General features: G+C 45.1%; 12 non-coding genes across 12 annotated transcripts; all 12 read left to right on the top strand.

The window, feature by feature from the left end:
* Positions 1–75: 75 nt before the first annotated feature.
* On the top strand, positions 76–194 carry LOC130502983 (5S ribosomal RNA). Its single transcript, XR_008940580.1, has one exon. It is a non-coding gene; the product is annotated as a 5S ribosomal RNA (ribosomal RNA).
* A 377-nt stretch (positions 195–571) lies between these two features.
* Positions 572–690, top strand: LOC130502984 (5S ribosomal RNA). The gene has a single exon (XR_008940581.1). It is a non-coding gene; the product is annotated as a 5S ribosomal RNA (ribosomal RNA).
* A 377-nt stretch (positions 691–1,067) lies between these two features.
* LOC130502986 (5S ribosomal RNA) lies at positions 1,068–1,186 on the top strand. Its single transcript, XR_008940583.1, has one exon. It is a non-coding gene; the product is annotated as a 5S ribosomal RNA (ribosomal RNA).
* Positions 1,187–1,565: 379 nt separating this feature from the next.
* On the top strand, positions 1,566–1,684 carry LOC130502987 (5S ribosomal RNA). Its single transcript, XR_008940584.1, has one exon. It is a non-coding gene; the product is annotated as a 5S ribosomal RNA (ribosomal RNA).
* A 376-nt stretch (positions 1,685–2,060) lies between these two features.
* On the top strand, positions 2,061–2,179 carry LOC130502988 (5S ribosomal RNA). Its single transcript, XR_008940585.1, has one exon. It is a non-coding gene; the product is annotated as a 5S ribosomal RNA (ribosomal RNA).
* A 377-nt stretch (positions 2,180–2,556) lies between these two features.
* Positions 2,557–2,675, top strand: LOC130502989 (5S ribosomal RNA). The gene has a single exon (XR_008940586.1). It is a non-coding gene; the product is annotated as a 5S ribosomal RNA (ribosomal RNA).
* A 377-nt stretch (positions 2,676–3,052) lies between these two features.
* LOC130502990 (5S ribosomal RNA) lies at positions 3,053–3,171 on the top strand. The gene has a single exon (XR_008940587.1). It is a non-coding gene; the product is annotated as a 5S ribosomal RNA (ribosomal RNA).
* A 377-nt stretch (positions 3,172–3,548) lies between these two features.
* On the top strand, positions 3,549–3,667 carry LOC130502928 (5S ribosomal RNA). The gene has a single exon (XR_008940525.1). It is a non-coding gene; the product is annotated as a 5S ribosomal RNA (ribosomal RNA).
* A 377-nt stretch (positions 3,668–4,044) lies between these two features.
* On the top strand, positions 4,045–4,163 carry LOC130502932 (5S ribosomal RNA). Its single transcript, XR_008940529.1, has one exon. It is a non-coding gene; the product is annotated as a 5S ribosomal RNA (ribosomal RNA).
* A 373-nt stretch (positions 4,164–4,536) lies between these two features.
* Positions 4,537–4,655, top strand: LOC130502929 (5S ribosomal RNA). Its single transcript, XR_008940526.1, has one exon. It is a non-coding gene; the product is annotated as a 5S ribosomal RNA (ribosomal RNA).
* Positions 4,656–5,032: 377 nt separating this feature from the next.
* LOC130502939 (5S ribosomal RNA) lies at positions 5,033–5,150 on the top strand. Its single transcript, XR_008940536.1, has one exon. It is a non-coding gene; the product is annotated as a 5S ribosomal RNA (ribosomal RNA).
* Positions 5,151–5,527: 377 nt separating this feature from the next.
* Positions 5,528–5,646, top strand: LOC130502930 (5S ribosomal RNA). The gene has a single exon (XR_008940527.1). It is a non-coding gene; the product is annotated as a 5S ribosomal RNA (ribosomal RNA).
* The last annotated feature ends 354 nt before the right edge of the window (positions 5,647–6,000 follow it).

Consider the following 6,000-nt stretch of genomic DNA (forward strand, 5'->3'; position numbering starts at 1 on the left):
TTAGGTGGGCCACACGCAAATCTACTCGTATTCTCGGATTAAAAGGATATATGGAATTGCGAGTCATGTACTAACGGGTGCGATCATACCAGCACTAATGCACCGGATCCCATCAGAACTCCGCAGTTAAGCGTGCTTGGGCGAGAGTAGTACTAGGATGGGTGACCTCCCGGGAAGTCCTCGTGTTGCACCCCTTTTTTATTTTTTTTTCTTCAATTTGAAACGGGTCAAATCTTGAAAACCCCATAACTTTTGAACCGTGTGGAACTACGACGCCCACAGCACCATTTCGGAAAGCCCCCAAAACCATCTAGGCCAGTGAATAGGGCTGGCGATTTTTCGACCCCAAATTCTGCCGTTTAGAGCCTCAAACAGGCTGTCGAATGTTTCGGGCCGTGATTGAGATGCGATACGCTGTTTCCGGGTGTTTTTTGCAGTTTCCTATATCAATATCCATACATTTTGATGCATGGAAAAATTACAAAAAAAAAAAAACTTAGGTGGGCCACACGCAAATCTACTCGTATTCTCGGATTAAAAGGATATATGGAATTGCGAGTCATGTACTAACGGGTGCGATCATACCAGCACTAATGCACCGGATCCCATCAGAACTCCGCAGTTAAGCGTGCTTGGGCGAGAGTAGTACTAGGATGGGTGACCTCCCGGGAAGTCCTCGTGTTGCACCCCTTTTTTATTTTTTTTTCTTCAATTTGAAACGGGTCAAATCTTGAAAACCCCATAACTTTTGAACCGTGTGGAACTACGACGCCCACAGCACCATTTCGGAAAGCCCCCAAAACCATCTAGGCCAGTGAATAGGGCTGGCGATTTTTCGACCCCAAATTCTGCCGTTTAGAGCCTCAAACAGGCTGTCGAATGTTTCGGGCCGTGATTGAGATGCGATACGCTGTTTCCGGGTGTTTTTTGCAGTTTCCTATATCAATATCCATACATTTTGATGCATGGAAAAATTACAAAAAAAAAAAAACTTAGGTGGGCCACACGCAAATCTACTCGTATTCTCGGATTAAAAGGATATATGGAATTGCGAGTCATGTACTAACGGGTGCGATCATACCAGCACTAATGCACCGGATCCCATCAGAACTCCGCAGTTAAGCGTGCTTGGGCGAGAGTAGTACTAGGATGGGTGACCTCCCGGGAAGTCCTCGTGTTGCACCCCTTTTTTATTTTTTTTTCTTCAATTTGAAACGGGTCAAATCTTGAAAACCCCATAACTTTTGAACCGTGTGGAACTACGACGCCCACAGCACCATTTCGGAAAGCCCCCAAAACCATCTAGGCCAGTGAATAGGGCTGGCGATTTTTCGACCCCAAATTCTGCCGTTTAGAGCCTCAAACAGGCTGTCGAATGTTTCGGGCCGTGATTGAGATGCGATACGCTGTTTCCGGGTGTTTTTTGCAGTTTCCTATATCAATATCCATACATTTTGATGCATGGAAAAATTACAAAAAAAAAAAAAAACTTAGGTGGGCCACACGCAAATCTACTCGTATTCTCGGATTAAAAGGATATATGGAATTGCGAGTCATGTACTAACGGGTGCGATCATACCAGCACTAATGCACCGGATCCCATCAGAACTCCGCAGTTAAGCGTGCTTGGGCGAGAGTAGTACTAGGATGGGTGACCTCCCGGGAAGTCCTCGTGTTGCACCCCTTTTTTTATTTTTTTTCTTCAATTTGAAACGGGTCAAATCTTGAAAACCCCATAACTTTTGAACCGTGTGGAACTACGACGCCCACAGCACCATTTCGGAAAGCCCCCAAAACCATCTAGGCCAGTGAATAGGGCTGGCGATTTTTCGACCCCAAATTCTGCCGTTTAGAGCCTCAAACAGGCTGTCGAATGTTTCGGGCCGTGATTGAGATGCGATACGCTGTTTCCGGGTGTTTTTTGCAGTTTCCTATATCAATATCCATACATTTTGATGCATGGAAAAATTACAAAAAAAAAAAACTTAGGTGGGCCACACGCAAATCTACTCGTATTCTCGGATTAAAAGGATATATGGAATTGCGAGTCATGTACTAACGGGTGCGATCATACCAGCACTAATGCACCGGATCCCATCAGAACTCCGCAGTTAAGCGTGCTTGGGCGAGAGTAGTACTAGGATGGGTGACCTCCCGGGAAGTCCTCGTGTTGCACCCCTTTTTTATTTTTTTTTCTTCAATTTGAAACGGGTCAAATCTTGAAAACCCCATAACTTTTGAACCGTGTGGAACTACGACGCCCACAGCACCATTTCGGAAAGCCCCCAAAACCATCTAGGCCAGTGAATAGGGCTGGCGATTTTTCGACCCCAAATTCTGCCGTTTAGAGCCTCAAACAGGCTGTCGAATGTTTCGGGCCGTGATTGAGATGCGATACGCTGTTTCCGGGTGTTTTTTGCAGTTTCCTATATCAATATCCATACATTTTGATGCATGGAAAAATTACAAAAAAAAAAAAACTTAGGTGGGCCACACGCAAATCTACTCGTATTCTCGGATTAAAAGGATATATGGAATTGCGAGTCATGTACTAACGGGTGCGATCATACCAGCACTAATGCACCGGATCCCATCAGAACTCCGCAGTTAAGCGTGCTTGGGCGAGAGTAGTACTAGGATGGGTGACCTCCCGGGAAGTCCTCGTGTTGCACCCCTTTTTATTTTTTTTTCTTCAATTTGAAACGGGTCAAATCTTGAAAACCCCATAACTTTTGAACCGTGTGGAACTACGACGCCCACAGCACCATTTCGGAAAGCCCCCAAAACCATCTAGGCCAGTGAATAGGGCTGGCGATTTTTCGACCCCAAATTCTGCCGTTTAGAGCCTCAAACAGGCTGTCGAATGTTTCGGGCCGTGATTGAGATGCGATACGCTGTTTCCGGGTGTTTTTTGCAGTTTCCTATATCAATATCCATACATTTTGATGCATGGAAAAATTACAAAAAAAAAAAAAACTTAGGTGGGCCACACGCAAATCTACTCGTATTCTCGGATTAAAAGGATATATGGAATTGCGAGTCATGTACTAACGGGTGCGATCATACCAGCACTAATGCACCGGATCCCATCAGAACTCCGCAGTTAAGCGTGCTTGGGCGAGAGTAGTACTAGGATGGGTGACCTCCCGGGAAGTCCTCGTGTTGCACCCCTTTTTTATTTTTTTTCTTCAATTTGAAACGTGTCAAATCTTGAAAACCCCATAACTTTTGAACCGTGTGGAACTACGACGCCCACAGCACCATTTCGGAAAGCCCCCAAAACCATCTAGGCCAGTGAATAGGGCTGGCGATTTTTCGACCCCAAATTCTGCCGTTTAGAGCCTCAAACAGGCTGTCGAATGTTTCGGGCCGTGATTGAGATGCGATACGCTGTTTCCGGGTGTTTTTTGCAGTTTCCTATATCAATATCCATACATTTTGATGCATGGAAAAATTACAAAAAAAAAAAAAACTTAGGTGGGCCACACGCAAATCTACTCGTATTCTCGGATTAAAAGGATATATGGAATTGCGAGTCATGTACTAACGGGTGCGATCATACCAGCACTAATGCACCGGATCCCATCAGAACTCCGCAGTTAAGCGTGCTTGGGCGAGAGTAGTACTAGGATGGGTGACCTCCCGGGAAGTCCTCGTGTTGCACCCCTTTTTTATTTTTTTTCTTCAATTTGAAACGTGTCAAATCTTGAAAACCCCATAACTTTTGAACCGTGTGGAACTACGACGCCCACAGCACCATTTCGGAAAGCCCCCAAAACCATCTAGGCCAGTGAATAGGGCTGGCGATTTTTCGACCCCAAATTCTGCCGTTTAGAGCCTCAAACAGGCTGTCGAATGTTTCGGGCCGTGATTGAGATGCGATACGCTGTTTCCGGGTGTTTTTTGCAGTTTCCTATATCAATATCCATACATTTTGATGCATGGAAAAATTACAAAAAAAAAAAAAACTTAGGTGGGCCACACGCAAATCTACTCGTATTCTCGGATTAAAAGGATATATGGAATTGCGAGTCATGTACTAACGGGTGCGATCATACCAGCACTAATGCACCGGATCCCATCAGAACTCCGCAGTTAAGCGTGCTTGGGCGAGAGTAGTACTAGGATGGGTGACCTCCCGGGAAGTCCTCGTGTTGCACCCTTTTTTATTTTTTTTTCTTCAATTTGAAACGGGTCAAATCTTGAAAACCCCATAACTTTTGAACCGTGTGGAACTACGACGCCCACAGCACCATTTCGGAAAGCCCCAAAACCATCTAGGCCAGTGAATAGGGCTGGCGATTTTTCGACCCCAAATTCTGCCGTTTAGAGCCTCAAACAGGCTGTCGAATGTTTCGGGCCGTGATTGAGATGCGATACGCTGTTTCCGGGTGTTTTTTGCAGTTTCCTATATCAATATCCATACATTTTGATGCATGGAAAAATTACAAAAAAAAAAACTTAGGTGGGCCACACGCAAATCTACTCGTATTCTCGGATTAAAAGGATATATGGAATTGCGAGTCATGTACTAACGGGTGCGATCATACCAGCACTAATGCACCGGATCCCATCAGAACTCCGCAGTTAAGCGTGCTTGGGCGAGAGTAGTACTAGGATGGGTGACCTCCCGGGAAGTCCTCGTGTTGCACCCCTTTTTTATTTTTTTTTCTTCAATTTGAAACGTGTCAAATCTTGAAAACCCATAACTTTTGAACCGTGTGGAACTACGACGCCCACAGCACCATTTCGGAAAGCCCCCAAAACCATCTAGGCCAGTGAATAGGGCTGGCGATTTTTCGACCCCAAATTCTGCCGTTTAGAGCCTCAAACAGGCTGTCGAATGTTTCGGGCCGTGATTGAGATGCGATACGCTGTTTCCGGGTGTTTTTTGCAGTTTCCTATATCAATATCCATACATTTTGATGCATGGAAAAATTACAAAAAAAAAAAAAACTTAGGTGGGCCACACGCAAATCTACTCGTATTCTCGGATTAAAAGGATATATGGAATTGCGAGTCATGTACTAACGGGTGCGATCATACCAGCACTAATGCACCGGATCCCATCAGAACTCCGCAGTTAAGCGTGCTTGGGCGAGAGTAGTACTAGGATGGGTGACCTCCCGGAAGTCCTCGTGTTGCACCCCTTTTTTATTTTTTTTCTTCAATTTGAAACGTGTCAAATCTTGAAAACCCCATAACTTTTGAACCGTGTGGAACTACGACGCCCACAGCACCATTTCGGAAAGCCCCCAAAACCATCTAGGCCAGTGAATAGGGCTGGCGATTTTTCGACCCCAAATTCTGCCGTTTAGAGCCTCAAACAGGCTGTCGAATGTTTCGGGCCGTGATTGAGATGCGATACGCTGTTTCCGGGTGTTTTTTGCAGTTTCCTATATCAATATCCATACATTTTGATGCATGGAAAAATTACAAAAAAAAAAAAACTTAGGTGGGCCCACACGCAAATCTACTCGTATTCTCGGATTAAAAGGATATATGGAATTGCGAGTCATGTACTAACGGGTGCGATCATACCAGCACTAATGCACCGGATCCCATCAGAACTCCGCAGTTAAGCGTGCTTGGGCGAGAGTAGTACTAGGATGGGTGACCTCCCGGGAAGTCCTCGTGTTGCACCCCTTTTTTATTTTTTTTCTTCAATTTGAAACGTGTCAAATCTTGAAAACCCCATAACTTTTGAACCGTGTGGAACTACGACGCCCACAGCACCATTTCGGAAAGCCCCCAAAACCATCTAGGCCAGTGAATAGGGCTGGCGATTTTTCGACCCCAATTCTGCCGTTTAGAGCCTCAAACAGGCTGTCGAATGTTTCGGGCCGTGATTGAGATGCGATACGCTGTTTCCGGGTGTTTTTTGCCAGTTCCTATATCAATATCCATACATTTTGATGCATGGAAAATTACAAAAAAAAAAAAACCTTAGGTGGGCCACACCGCAAATCTACTCGTATTCTCGGATTAAAAGGATATATG

This window comes from Raphanus sativus, unplaced genomic scaffold (genome assembly GCF_000801105.2).
Source record: "Raphanus sativus cultivar WK10039 unplaced genomic scaffold, ASM80110v3 Scaffold0750, whole genome shotgun sequence".
Classification (NCBI taxonomy): domain Eukaryota; kingdom Viridiplantae; phylum Streptophyta; class Magnoliopsida; order Brassicales; family Brassicaceae; genus Raphanus; species Raphanus sativus.